Below are 15,782 nucleotides of genomic sequence, written 5' to 3' on the forward strand. Positions count from 1 at the left end.
CTCGCAGCCAGGCAGCTGGTAGAGAGGGGCAGGAAGAGTTCTTTCTTTCTTTTTTTTTTTTTTTTACAGAGACAGAGAGAGAGTCAGAGAGAGGGATAGACAGGGACAGACAGGAAGGGAGAGAGATGAGAAGCATCAATCATTAGTTTTTCGTTGCGACACCTTAGTTGTTCATTGATTGCTTTCTCATATGTGCCTTGACCGTGAGGTTACAGCAGACCGAGTAATCCCTTGCTCAAGCCAGCGACCTTGGGTCCAAGCTGGTGAGCTTTGCTCAAACCAGATGAGCCCGTGCTCAAGCTGGCGACCTCGGGGTCTCGAACCTGGGTCATCCACATCCCAGTCCGACGCTCTATCCACTGCACCACCGCCTGGTCAGGCAAGAAGAGTTATTTTAAACAGTATCTTTCTATATCTTTTTATTTTCTTATTGGAGTGACTGGTTAATAAAATTTTATAGGTTTCAGGCGCACAAGTCTGTACTACATCATCTGTACATCATATTGTGTGTGCATCGCCCCGAGTCAAGCTCCCTCCATCACCAGTATCCTTCTAGATTTCCACAGGGAAAACAGTGAAAGGACCTGAGGTGAAAGACAGGCAGATGTCTATTCAGAACTTTGAGCTCAGGGGTTAGGAACGGGCAGGATCTAGGTATGAGGCCGCAGGACAGAGACAAGGTACCAGGATTCGAGCAGAAGCGAAAACGCAGAGCTGAGAGCAAGACCTTGACCCGCTGGCCAGAGCGAAAGGGGCTCCCACTGCCCTTGGCAGGACCACCCTTAGCACGCCCCCACGCATGAGCCCCCTTCCTGCTACTGCTGTTGCTGTTATTGGATTCAGTAAGCCTCCCTGGGCTCCTGACTGTAAGAATGGGACCTATGGAAGCAGCTGGAACTAGGTCAGAACCCTTTGTGAACATGGGCAAGTCACTTAGCTTTATGGCTTGTGGCTTCTTCACCTTTGAAGTAAAGACAATTAAGCTGTCTTTTGGGATCTTTGTAATATCAGATAATGCATATAAAGTAGGCAGTGAATAAATTATGGCCGTTGTCATTTTACTGTTCAACAGCATAATTGAAAAGTTATGCTGCCTGACCCGTGGTGGCGCAGTGGATGGGGCGTCGGCCTGGAGTGCTGAGGTCGCTGGTTCAAAACCCTGGGCTTGCCCATTCAAGGCACATATGGGAGTTGATGCTTCCTGCTCCTCCCCCTTCTCTCTCTCTCTCTCTCTCTCTCTCTCTCCTCCCCCATCTAAAATAAATTTTTTTAAAAAAAATCTTAAAAAAAATGTATGCCACTACCAGAGTGTATAAAAAAACAAGGTTAAATCAGAACAAAAATGTGCACCTGGAACCAATCCTCTGTCTCATTTAGGTTTTCATTCCGCTACAAGTAACAGACACCCAACTAGCAGGCGCTTAAACAGCGGAGGGTTTATTTTTCTTCTGTGATATGATGTCCTGAGTAGGTAGCCGCTGGCGTCAGTCCCGCTGCTCAGAGAAGCCACTAGCAACGCAGGCTCTTTCTGTCTTTCTGCTCTGGTGTCCTTAGCGCGTTGATTTGTGACCTGTGGCTGTAATCTCCTTGTCTCCAGTGGGACTAAAGCATGGAAGAAAGGAGGAAGGCTGGCCCTTGCCACATCTTTCCTGTATGTTGGGAGAACCATGTTTCTACAACTAGATGCTTCCGTGTGTGTGTGTGTGTGTGTGTGTGTGTGTGTGTCTTTTTTTGTGTGTGGCCAGAAGTGTGTCACCTTGGCCCATTTAGCTGCAGGAGGGCTGGGAGAGTGATTATTTGTCTCTTTCGGGTCCTGCTGTGGAATGAATGCACCAAGGGACAAGATGAGAACGGATGCTGGGTGGGCCAGCCAGGAGCATCTGCCCTGCCCCGTGGGGAGGCGGAGAAACGACTGTGCATTTCTGAGGGCTGTTTGGTAGTATTCTATTGAATTTCAAATGCCTGTACCCTTCAACCCAGGGACTCTATTGCTTTGGGGCTCTCCCAGAGAGGTGGTAGCAGACATGGCCCTGTCCAAGAGCTTGTGAATCGAGGATCAGAGCGGCATCATTGTATTTTTGAGACAAATTGGGAAAATGTTGAAATGTCTGTCAACATGAGGGTGATGATGTTCAAGATCCTGAAGCCACCCACATTAGAGAAAATGTCATAGATCTCAAGGTTATGTTCTTCATCGAGAAATATAATCTGCAGGACAATATGCACAACGATCACCTATGTGTAGAAGAAAAAAGAACTCCACCCACATTTCAATGTTAAAATGCCATATTCCGAAACGGTATGAAATACCACCCAACGGATCAGAGCTATCTGTTTCTGGGAGAGGGTGAGGTTAGGGAACACGCAGTGGAAACATCTGTTTATGCGGCTGGCGTTTTAATAATCATAATGAATTCATGTAATTTAAAAAATTACAATACACACATAGAGTGGAATATTGAGCATCCATTGAAAACAATGATGAAAATCTTCTTAGAAGGTGGGTGCCTTGTACTTGGAGGAAGTCGTGGCTCTTCTTTCCTGAGACCTTCTCCGTCGAGGAGGGCAGCCGTGCAGGGGGGTGGACGAGAGGACTCCTGGGGGTTCCCGGTTTCTGTGTTCCTGGGGTTCTGTGATAAGAAAAGTTCAAAAGCGAGGAAGTTGAAAACTGAGTTTATTTCCTATCTCACTGAGAGAGGAAGGTCTCAAGTTGTACTGAAGACATGGCCTCCCACACCTTGACTGGTCTCCCCAGTTCTCCAGTCCAGAAGGGTTTCTAAAGCAGCCCCTGGAGCACCCAGATATCTTGGGGGTTTTGCTGCAAGACCACACCTGGACTGATGGGCGCTCAGTGCGTCTGCGGCCAAGCACGTGGGGAGGAGAGCACCGCCTGCTAGCCAGAGCTGCATGCGTCCCAAAGAAGCTGCAGGCAAAGCTGGCCAGCGCAGAGCCAGCGCCATCCAGGCTGCAGGCAGCTGGGTCTTTCCCCTTCTCTGTCCTATTTCTCTCCTCCTTCCTCCCTAGGCAGCAGCTAGCAGATGTCGGTGGACAGGGTTATGATGCCAGCGCCCCCTCCCTATGCCCACACCAGGCTCAGGAGCCACTGGGCTCTGATAATGGGAGCCAGTCAGTCCTCTGCCCAGGGGCTTGTCAGCTAGAGATAGTAACTGAAGGCTTCTGCCTGTCCAGCCAGAAGCTTGATGCCCCCCAGGCGCCTTCCTGCCCTCAGAGCCGCCAGATGTGAACCCGCAAAGTCAGTGAAGGAGACTGACAATGTGGAGCAGCAGCTCAGAGCAAACATGGCCAGGCTCTGAGGAAGCCGGAGACACTAGGTAATCAGGAAGAGCAAACAAACATTGGATCAACAAACCTCCAGCAGCAACAACAAAAGGGAAGGTAGAACAAGGGAGATACTTTTTTGGTGTGTACTGTACTGGAAAACAGCCCTCATCACGTCCCCCTTCTGTGCCCTTGTGGCGCAGTCTCTCTGGCTGGAACTGCCCCCTCTCCCGCCGTCTGTGCTGAGCCCTACAGACCCACCCGCCCTGCTCCCACTGTTACTTTCTGCAGCAAGCCTCTCTTGCGGCCTCCTCCTTCCTCCACCGCCCACTGAAAATTAGTCATACCTTCCTCTTATTGCATTTTGCTAGAAGCGCTTTGATAGCAGCTATTCCATTCTCACTTATCAAATAGTAATCTGCATGCTAGTCCCACCGACCAACCTCAGAGTGCCTTAAAGGCGCGTGCGCGCGAGCGGGGGGGGGGGGGGGGGGGGGGCGGGGGGGCGGGAGGGGTCTTGTTCATGAATTTCTCTGTCCTCTGTTTAGAACAATTGGAACTGATAAATGGATAAACAGATCGACTACTCATGCATTTCATAAACATTTATGATGTGCCTGAAAGTAACAGGCACTACAGTAGGCAGTGAGCTTAGCAAGACAGAGATGACAGTGAACGCACTGGCCGCGTGGCCTCTACAGCCTGAGAGGTGGAGGCAGCCACGTAAATAGGTAATGACAGTAAGGAGTTATTGGTGCAATCATAAAAAGTACAGACGAGGCGAGGACGTGAAGGAGAAAGGGTTCAATCCTGCAGGGAAGGTTAGGAAAGTCTTCAACAGGAGAGGCGATGCTAACTTGACACATTAGTTCAAGTCCATGGAAGAGCAAATACAGAGAGAGGGTTAGACGTACAAGGGGCTCATTGGTGGAGGAGACAGAAGGCAGGAGGAGCCCTCGGACTCCGGTGCATGCCTGATACCTGTGGGAAAGGGAGGAGAGAGGAGGAAGGGTTTCGGACTCCAGGGCACTTCCAAGGAAGGTTTGGCCAGACCACTGGGGAGTTCTCGGACCCAAGTTACCCGTTGGAAGAATCTCGTATCTTGTTGGATGGAGCTGCCTTCGTGACCTGCCATGCTTAGCTGCTGGCTGGGAGCAGCCCACTGGAATCACGGCCTCTGCAGGAACCCAGCGGCAGTGCCAACTACGCTCCCCGCAGCACGAGTAGGAGCTGCACATGTTCCTGACTGCTACACTTGGTCTTTATATTTAAGCAATATTGGCAAGCACAGAGGAGGGAATATGGGAGAAGAGAGTAGGGAAGATGTTCCAGGATGAGGACCCTGCATAAGCAAAGACTCCAAAGCAAGAAACAATGTGACTCCTTAGTGGCCTGAGATCATGGGGCATGAATGGGTGTGGGCTGGGGTGTGGGGAGGGATGATGCAGCAAGAGGGGGCCAGAGCGGCTCCATCATGGGGGATACTTCACGGGAGCAGTGGGGAGTCACTGACAATCAGGAGGGTCCCGAGCAGATTTGGGCTTACAAAGAGGTTCTGGTGGTCAGGCGCAGGGGAGAAGAGCTCAGAGGGTGGCTGGCCAGCTGGGCAGGAGGCTCTAGCCATGGACTAGCATTGGTGGTAGAAAGGAGAGGAAGGGAGGGATGAGTGAATAGAAAGAAGGATGAATGCAGGCCAGAACGAGTGAATGCAGGTGGCCAGGTGTGAACCAGCTGTGCCTCTCACGGACAACTCCACTGTATGCAAATCTTTGAATTCCGCTCTGTGTGGGGATGGACATGAAGCAGCTGCTGTAACTCCTTCCTGCCAAAGACTTCCCATTAGGTGAAACTATGCCCTGATATGGCTCCAAGGGGGAAAAGGCTCTGTCCAACATCCTGTCCTGCAGAAATACACCGCTCACAAGAATTAGGGGATCAGAGAACGTGCAGATACTCCAGTACTTTCAGCCTTTTGTTTAGTGTGTTTTCACCAATGAAATAAATTAGTTTTGCATCTCATTTGCATAATCAAACAACTTTCTTTGACTTGTCGTTTGTTTTTCTGATGGTTTTAATAAAAAAAATCAAATGCTTTTTTTAATGTTTCATATTCATTTTGAAATATTCCCTAATTTTTGTGAGCAATATATATAAAGTCCCCTCCAACTCCCCCCAACCAAACTCTCCCCCCGCCCCCGCGCCCCGGCCAGGCCAGTCTCAGGCAGACACCGCGTGACACCGCACGACTCTGTGCCCAGTTGGAGCACGAATCCCCAGGAGGGGAGGCCATCCTTTCCTGCTCCGTTCATTTTCAGGGCCAGATGGTGTTTGCCTCATTGACTTTCACTGCTGATGCCGTCTTGTTTGCTGGTTTCACACAGGTTGCTTCATTTCCTTTATTTCCATTCATTCTTCCACTTGCCCCACTTTTGTGTTCTGTGTCACGTTCATCACGATGGCAGGGAGACAACTGGAGCTCTCAGCAGGTGGATGTTTTTACAGGGAGCCGGCCAAGCCTAGTTCCCACAGCGCAGCCCCCCCTCCCCTCGGGAAAACACCGCTGTGGGAGCCTTGAGAACAAATAGTAAACTCAGTTTTGTTGAAAACCTGCTGATTAAGAAAGATGGCAAGGCCACCAATAACAGCCATGACCAAAAAGATGATTTCCGGTCCAAACGACTTCCTTCTCCTCAGGCTGTCTGTTGCCATCTTGCATAAAAGACTAAGTCTAACAAGCCAACTCAAGGTCATTCCTCATCCATGTGCTCTGTTTGGTCACCAGCAAGAACAGCTGGCTTAGCCACCTGCTCCCACTGTGCCTCCGGCCTTCAAGTGCCCGCCTACCCCCAAATCAAAAGGCTCCATCCTTCCTTTCCGGTCAAAGACATCTTCTTCCACCTTTAGAACTCAGTTCTACTTGGTGCTAGTACCAACATTCCCAGCAGTCTCTGTTACACGTATCTACAGCCCTGTCCAGTTGTGGCCAGATGCTGAGCACCTTGAACATTAGGGTTTCTGTTCTTTCTTCACTGGGCTCTCGGATTCTCAAGACTGAGAATGAAGCCTTGTTCCTCCTTTGGGGCCTCCAAGCATCTGGGGAGTGACCTGTTAGGTGCCTGTGATTTGCAAGGCCTGGCTTCTAGTTTGCTCTAGCCATGCCGGGCCAGCACTCCTCCCGTCCACTCAATGGGAAGAGCGGCTTCTGCTCGCCCACCTGCCTTATCAGGGTTTGGGTACAAAGAGTGTTACCCTGTACAGCGCGCTGAGATCCGACAAAGATACAGGACAAACCCATGGCCGTTTCCAGAAAGTAAACAACACTGGGGGCAGGGGAGAACCTGCCTTACATTTCTCTTGTATTTTCGCCACTCTTGTGTACCCTGGTCCTTTCACTTGCCTTTCTTGGCCTTCCTCCCTGTGTTTATGACATTACGTAACTGTCACACACACGGGTTTAACTGACTCCAAGTGAATCGTTCCAAAATCTTTTACTGATTGGCACATGGTTCGCTGGGCCCTGACTCCGCGCTTTGGTGGTGGTGGTACAGTGTGTGTGTGTGTGTGTGTGTGTGTGTGTGTGTGTATTTGTGGAGCTAAAAGAGACAACCCAACAAGTGCCAACTGGCAGCCCCTCTGGATCAATAATATTAACGATTTCAGAGGCTTCCAAAGAGTCACTGCCAACACTTGGCTTTTCCAATACTATTCTCATTGTTACAAGGACACCCTGAGGCCCTTTTACTTGGCCACGACAGAATGCCCCCATGAGAGAGAGCTGCTGATTTCTGCCTTCCGGGGCTGCAACCTCCCTGCTTCATAGAGCGGTGGGTGGTTGGGGCTCATTTTAAGGTCAAGGTTTCAGAGGAAAGGCTGGCATAGTCTCCTGGGGGCTCGCCTTGTGCTAGTAGCCACATGACGGCTTCCTCTGCCCTACCCTGGGAATTCCCAACTGCCTCTGCGAAGATGTTTACAAAAATCAAGGGCTTTACTGGCAAAACGAGGTCATACTGAAGTGCCTATGCCTGGGCACAGACATTCTGGTCCCTTTCTCTCTCTCTCTCTCTTTTTTTTTTTTTTTTACAGAGACAGAGAGTAAGTCAGAGAGAGGGATAGACAGGGACAGACAGACAAGAATGGAGAGAGATGAGAAGCATCAATCATTAGTTTTTCATTGCACGTTGCAACACCTTAGTTGTTCATTGATTGCTTTCTCATATGTGCCTTGACCACGGGCCTTCAGCAGACCCAGTAACCCCTTGCTGGAGCCAGTGACCTTGGGTTCAAGCTGGTGGGCTTTTGCTCAAACCAGATGAGCCCACGCTCAAGCTGGTGACCTCAGGGTCTCGAACCTGGGTCCTCTGCATCCCAGTCCGACGCTCTATCCACTGCGCCACCGCCTGGTCAGGCTGGTCCCTTTCTCTTCTCTGATACTTCCTATGTCCTTCTCAAGGCCCTCTGTTTCTTGGGGCCTCTGTTCCCTCTGGTATGGGGCATAGCAGCAGGAGGGTTGTCTAATGGTGAATGATTGCTGAGAGTTTGTGCTGGTCATTCATCGTGTGGGTAGGGGAGTCAGAGGGAGGGCACATGGTTCACGGGCGAAGACAAAGCACAAAAAAATCTATGAAAAGTACTCATTCATTCAATGTATCCTTTGAGGGCCTACTCTGTGCCAGGCGTTATTCTAGGCTCCAGACCAATGCTGTTTAATAGAAATTTAACATGAGGCCTGACCTGTGGTGGCGCAGTAGGTAAACCATCGACCTGGAACATTGAGGTCACCAGTTCAAAACCCCGGGCTTGCCTGGTCCAGGCACATATGGGAGTTGATGCTTCCTGCTCCTCCCCCTCTTCTCTCTCTCTCTCTCTCTCTCTCTTTCATCCCTCTAAAATGAATAAACTAAAAAAAAAAATTAAAAAAAAATTTAACATGAGCCCCATATATAATTTAAAACTTTCTAGTAGCTACATTAGAAAAGGTAAAAAAAAAAAATGTAATTAATTTTAATGACGTTAACCCAATATATCCTAGCTATTATTATTTCAACATGTAATCAATATATAAAGTATTAATGAGATATTTTATATTCTCGTTTTCGTCCGAAGACTTTGAAATCTGGTGTGCATTTGACATTTCTGGCACATCTCAGATAATGGCTCCGTGGGCTGTGACATCGAATTGCTCAGACTGAGAAACAGGAGTGACGGCTAACGTTTATTGAGTTCTCATTAGCAGAGAGGCACTGCGCTAAGCACTTTCCAAACATTAAATAATTCTATCCTACGACACAGCTAACAGGTTACTGCTTCACACTTATTTTACAGAGACGAGTTCGGAGCTGCACCCAACCACATGGCTGCTGAGTGGTGAGCCAAGGGCCGGTCTGCCTGATGCCCTGGGCTTGGGCAGAGATCGACTATCCTGTTTTCTTGCCCCTTCCAGCCAGCTAGCCCACCGGACTCTGTGAACACATGCTGGTTTCCTAGCTCCCGGGGTGGTGTGGGGGTAGAATCAAACTGTTTAAGTGATGTGAACTACCGGATCTACCTCACTCAGGACATCAATCCTTCAGTTTAGATTAAAGTCATCTGTAAACTAATTGGTCATAAGGTAGTTCTATTTTCAGGTTTTTGTTTTGTTTTGTTTTGTTTTGTATTTTTCTGAAGCTGGAAACGGGGAGAGACAGTCAGACAGAATCCTGCATGCGCCCGACCGGGATCCACCTGGCACACCCACCAGGGGCGATGCTCTGCCCACCAGGGGGCGATGCTCTGCCCCTCCCGGGCGTCGCTCTGCCGCGACCAGAGCCACTCTAGCGCCTGGGGCAGAGACCAAGGAGCCATCCCCAGCGCTTGGGCCATCCTTGCTTCAATGGCTGTGGAAGGGGAAGAGAGAGACAGAGAGGAAGGAGGGGGGGGTGGAGAAGCAAATGGGCGCTTCTCCTGTGTGCCCTGGCCGGGAATCGAACCCGGGTCCCCCGCATGCCAGGACGACGCTCTACTGCTGAGCCAACCGGCCAGGGCCTATTTTCAGTTTTTTGAGGAACCACCATACTTTCTTCCACAATAGTTGTACTACTTTACAGTCCCACCAACAGTGTATGAGAGTTCCTTTTTCTCCACAGCCTCTCCAGCACTTGCTATTACCTGTCTTGTTAATACTAGCTAATCTAACAGGTGTGAAGTGGTATCTCATTGCAGTTTTGATTTGCATTTCTCTAATAACTAAAGAAGATGAGCATCTTTTTATATATCTGTTGGCCATTTGTATTTCTTCCTGGGAGAAGTGTCTCTTCATGTCCTCTTTTCATTTTTTATTGGATTGTTTGTTTGTTTGTTGTTGAGTTTTATGAGTTCTTTGGATATTAGGCCCTTATCTGAGCTATTGTTTGAAAATATCATTTCCCATTTAGTTGGCTGTCTGTTTATTTTGTTGTCAGTTTCTCTTGCTGAACAAAAACTTCTTAGTCTGATATAGAACTATTCATTAATTTTTGCCTTCACTTCTCTTGCCTTTGGAGTCAAATTCATAAAATGCTCTTTAAAACCCAGGTCCATGAGTTTAGTACCTATGTCTTCTTCTATGTACTTTATTGTTTCAGGTCTTATGTTTAGATCTTTGATCCATTTTGAGTTAATTTTAGTACAGGGGGACAAACTGTAGTCCAGTTTCATTCTTTTGCATGTGGCTTTCCAGTTTTCCCAGCACCATTTATTGAAGAGGCTTTCTTTTCTCCATTGTGTGTTGTTGGCCCCTTTATCAAAAATTATTTGACCATATATATGTGGTTTTATTTCTGGGTTTTCTATTGTTCCATTGGTCTGAGTGTCTATTTTTCTGCCAATACCATGCTGTTTTGATTGTCGTGGCCCTATAATATAGTTTGAAGTTAGGTATTGTAATGCCCCCAGCTTCATTCTTTTTTCTTTAGGATTGCTTTGGCTATTTGGGTTTTTTTTATAGTTCCATATAAATCTGATGATTTTCTGCTCCATTTCTTTAAAAAATGTCATTGGAATTTTTATGGGAATTGCATTAAATTTGTATGTTGCTTTGGGTAATATGGCCATCTTGATTATATTTATTCTTCCTAACCAAGAACAAGGAATATTCTTCCATCTCATTATATCTTTTTCAATTTCCCTTAACAATGCTTTATAGTTTTCATTATATAAGTCCTTTACATTCTTTGTTATATTTATTCCTAAGCATTTTATTTTTTTTGTTGCAATCGTGAAGGGGATTATTCTTTTGAGTTCGTTCTCAAATGTTTCATTGTTGGCATATAGAAGGCTATTGACTTCTGTATGTTAATTTTGTATCCTGCGACCTTACTGTATTGGCTTATTGTTTCTGGTAGTCTTTTTGTGGATTCTTTGGGGTTTTCGATGTATAGGATCATATCATTTGCAAAAAGTGATACCTTTACTTCTTCTTTTCCGATATGGATGCCTTTTATTTGTTTGTCTTGTCTGATTGCTCTGGCTAGAACCTCTAGTATCTGTAAGCTAATTGGCAGTGTCACCTTTTGGGGTCCTCCTGTCCCTGAGACTTAGAAAGCCCTGAAAGATCTGCCACGTTCTGCAGTCACCACCCTGTCCCCATGTGCCATGCGGGTCCCGCGGAGCGCTGGCCTCTCCCAGCTGCAGCCGTTGGTCGGTTCATGCTGAGTGGAGCTGAGGCAGCACCCAGGACACCCCCCTCCACAGTGGGTTCTTCAAGCCACAGCCCCAGGCTAACAGGTGCACTCAAAATTTCAAACGTTTGAGCCCATGTTAAAAAAATCCAGATATTTCACATAAAATATAGTATCTCTCAAAAAAAAATTTTTTTTTTAAATATGGTGACACACAGTCCATATTCCCACAGGGCTACCACTGAGTAGGAACCGTCCCTTTCAGAGGCCTGTGCCACAGTTGGCCACAGTCCTCACCACTCCCTACTGTCCCTGGCATATAAAAAGATTAGAATTTTCACTTCTCATCACATCACATGTGTGCTGTTGATTTTCAATGTGGAGACCTATCCCTCTGTGTATGTCTCCTCCCCAAGACAGACCACACACACAAACAGGCTGTGTGTCCCCTAAGGCCAGCAGTGTGACTGCTCCATTTATTCTTTTCTTAACTGGCACCGTGTAACACCTGTCCAGCTCCTGGGGTCCAGTCCCTCAGCCACACACACAGAAATCCTCCTCCCCAAAGGCTCTGGTCCTCACCCTGCAGAAATCACCTGCAACCTCTAAGCCTTGTTCCACTTTGGAAGAGCCTTTGCAACGCTCAGCATTCATTCTGTTCTCCAACGGTAGTTTCAAGGTGTGAGTGCGCTTCTGAGGGGCAACCGTCCAAACCCCAGCGTCCACTTCTCCTTTGCTAGGAGTTAGGCCGCCCTGGGCAGCCTTCCTGGGGAGACCAGGTAGCAAGGTGGCTATGAGCACAGATTCGGAAGCCACACTAACCTAACTCTTTTTTTTTTAAGTTACCATCTTAACCATTTTTTTGAACTTTAAAAAATTTTTTTTTGTGTGTGTGATAGTGAGAGAGACAGAGAGAGGGACAGATAGGGACAGACAGAAAGAGAGATGAGAAGCATCAATTCTTTGTTGCAGCTCCTTAGTTGTTCATTGATTGCTTTCTCATATGTGCCTTGACTGGGGGACTACAGCAGAGTGAGTGACCCTTTGCTTAAGCCAGTGACCTTGGGCTCAAGCCAGTGACCTTGGGCTTCAAGCCAGCAACCTTTGGGCCCAAGCCAGTGACCATGGGGTTATGTTTACGATCCCACACTCAAGCCAGGGACCCCGCACTCAATCTGGTGAGCCCGCGCTCAAGCTAGCGACCTCAGGTTTCAAACCTGGGTCCACTGTGACCCAGTCTGACGCTCTATCTACTGCGCCCCATCTGGTCTGGCTTTTAAAAAATTTATTTTTTTTAAGAGGAGAGAGAGAAGGGGTTTGAGGCAAGAAGCATCAGCTCCCATATGTGCCTTACTTAACCAGGCAAGCCCAGGGTTTTGAACCGGTGATCTCAGAGTTCCAGGTCGACACTTGATCCACTGTGCCACCACAGGTCAGGCCAGACTAACCTAAATCTAAAACCTAAATCTGGCTTTTGCCCTTCACTACTTGTGTGAACTCGGAAAACATCCTCAGAGTCCCTGTGCCGTACATCAGGACTTGGCAGAATCAGTGCTCTGTCACTGATTGCTATCGCTCCTACAAACGTACACACCGAGTGTTCAGCAGCTCACCCCACTCACTGTTCCACTTAGTCTGATGGGTGCATAACAGGCATAGAAACATCGCTACTGTTTTATTTAGCACCATCGCCACAGGGCGCCAGCTCTGGGAGCGCCTCCTCTTGGAGAGAATTTCTGGTTTCATAGCAGGGACCAAGGGCACGCTATTCCTTCTCCACACCAGTAGACGCTTGTGATGTTGTGCTCCTAGGCCACAGGCCCACCCACACAGTCCCTGCGACTCTGGTGACTGCTCGTGCGGCACAGGGCGGCCGGCGCCCAAACCCTGTCCGCAGACGGGCAGGCCCACGCCGGCAGCGGGCAGGGCGGTGCCCAGCTGCATCCTCAGGGGTCTGGCTCCCGCAAAGGCGTTCTCCAGGCTCCTGTCACAGGTGCCGCTTGGAAGCTCAGACCTGAACTGGGCTCAATAAAGTCTTTTCTTCTCTTCATAGTGATGGCTTCTTTGCTGAGCACCCACACGCACTATTTACTTATCCATTCTATTAATTCAACCTTTATTAAATTCTTGTCACTCATAACCGGGGAGAATGAATGAGACCACCCAGGGCATAAAATCTAGCAATTCACCCATCGGGCGTGACCTTGGACCTCTGAGAACTGGTGTGTCATGCCCCTCGCTTAAGAATGCATGCCATGGCCACCCGTGTCACCCTGACTTCCTGAGTCAGGTGCGTGCAGGGGGTGCCAGGCCAAGCCAACCTCTAGCACCGGCTAAAGCACCATGCTGTGAAGACCCCCTGCTCCGGCCGAGTCCCGTCCCTTCCATGCTGCACCTTCCCCTCTCTTCCTAAAAGCCAGTGGATGGCCTGATATCAAAGCATTTCCAGAGATTCTCCCCAGATGGCACATATCCTGGGCCCTGGTGTCAGGAGCCTCTTTCCCCAGAAGCCTAGATGGCCTCCCGCTGACTGACAGGGCCCAGTAATAAATGAGTTCATTACCCTGGCTGCTGGGGCCCATGACAGCCCATCTGCTGGCGTGATTAATTAAAACTTTGGCGATGGAGGTGCCATCTCAGGATGGGAAAGCAATTAATTGAACATCTCCAAGCCCATCTCTCCTGATGGATCCCCGAGAGACCGACACCAGAGAGAACGGGGTCTTCCTGAGTCGCCCCATCGCCTTCCTCTCCGTTGGGTTCCCTGCAGAGCCTCCACCTGGGAAGCCCCGTCTAATTAAGTGGAGGCGAGGTGGTGAGCCAGGCCCAGCAACTCCCCAAGTGCAGTGGGGGAAACACCTCCTGAGAAGAGGGGTTCCCCACTCCTCCCAGCAGCGGGGAGTTCTGGGGTTTGAGAGGGGGTTTCCCTCGCTCCTTGGACCCCCATGCTCAGACAGTGAACTCCCACTTTCTTGCTCCACGTGATGTGCTCGTCACTCTCTGACTTTTCAGCTGCGTGTCAAGCTCTCTGGCTCATGTACCAGAATCCCCGCATTTGAGGTGTGTGTGTGTGTGTGTGTGTGTGTGTGTGTGTGTGTGTGTAGTGTTGGTGTTTTCCTGGTCACAAATATGGCCACTTTGGTCCCCAACTGTGATAAGGGTATGTTCATCTGTGTCAGAACCAGGAGGAAAAAGAAAGTCTCAAACTCTGAGGAGCCCTCACCATTTCTGGAGGTTGTAGGGAGCAGGTGGCAGATTGTAAGATCTTTCCTGAAAAGGGGAAAAGGTCCCAGAGGCCCGGCTGAGGCAGGAGCATGAAGGACGGGTGTGTCAAGGTGGACCAGGGCGAGGCCGGGTGGCTTGCTGGGAGAAGAGGGTGAGGTGACAGGCTAGCCCAGCATGACAAGCAAGCAGATGAGCACATGCCCTTGAAGTTGGACTCCGATTTCCCAGGAATTTCAAGACCCCAGGGATAGGGGAGAGACAGCAAAGGGTGGCTGGTGGTGGGACCAGGCTCCCGGCTGTCCCTATGCCCCAGGTCCCTGGGAGCGGGTGGCCTGGTTTGGACCTTCATTCTCTCTGAGGCTATTCCGACAGCTGCGAGCAGCTCTCCTGCATCCTCTCCATACACTGCTGCCAGAATAACCTTTCTGCCCACTTGACTGAAATTTTCTTTTCAAAATGGGTTTTCCCATGATAATTGCCCTGACCTATTTTGCAGTCTAACAGATCACCGTTTTCTATCTTGCAACTCACCCTGCAGACAAACCAGACCACTTACTCTTTCCAGGACCTGGCCTGCACTCTGCTGTGTCCTCTATTTCAACATCTTTTCCTCTCCATTATTAGATTCTTGTTCCATCGATGGTAACGTCTTAAATGTCATCAGCTCCAGAAAGCGTCCCTGGTTACCAAGACTGAAATTCAATCTCTTCTTCATTCAGTGCCCCTGCTCTCCCTGGGTCCCTGTCATCACCCTTCTTTCCTCGTGGATTCTGGCTGTGACTTTCTGAGGACTAACGACATTCTTCCACCCAAATCTGCAGTGCCGGGAGTTTTACATATGGCAGGTGCTCAGTGTAAGTTTATCAACTTGAATTTTATAGACAAGGAACCCAGGACACAGGTCAGAGAACTGGTGGGCATATGGACCCGCTGTGGACCCTTCTGGCCAGCCTCGGTACTGGGTAAGATCCCTGTGCCCCATGTAATGCTCGTGCCTGGGACCAGACACTGACTATGTGCTCTCTTTCCTCCTAAGAATTCAAAATAGGACACAAAAAAAACACACATGTATCAACAGGTAACATTTATGGAAGAGGTTGCAGTTTAATATCCAGATTCTCTATAAATGCAGACACACAGATTCCTTCGTCCCAGGTCGGCAGCCTGACCCTTCCCACTCACACAGGACGGACACATGTCCAGTGCCTCTCCATTGAGCCACCCCCCGCCCCCCACACACCTCCTGACAATTTTTATAGGAAGAAGGGGACTGAAACAGAACAGAGTCCCTTCCATATTCCACGTCTAGGTGTGACAGACAAAAACACATTCCTCCAAGGTCTGCTCATGGGAGCCTGTCCAGCGCAACCACCTCCTCTGTCACCCCTCTTCCCACTCCACCCCTGTACCCTCTGCAGACATACTAAGCAGTCTCAGCGGCTGTTGTGGGTTGAACGACATCCTCCACAAGCTATTGTACATTGAGGTCTAACTCCCAGTACTTCAGAATGTGACCTTATTTGGAAATAGGGTCACTGTTGATCTTATTACTTAAGATGAGGTCCTACTGGAGTAAGGTGGGTTCCTAATCCACGACGACTGGTTCCTTAGGCAAAGATATGCTCAGACACAAACACAGTGTCC

Source organism: Saccopteryx bilineata, chromosome 5 (genome assembly GCF_036850765.1).
Source record: "Saccopteryx bilineata isolate mSacBil1 chromosome 5, mSacBil1_pri_phased_curated, whole genome shotgun sequence".
In the NCBI taxonomy this organism is placed as follows: Eukaryota; Metazoa; Chordata; class Mammalia; order Chiroptera; family Emballonuridae; genus Saccopteryx; species Saccopteryx bilineata.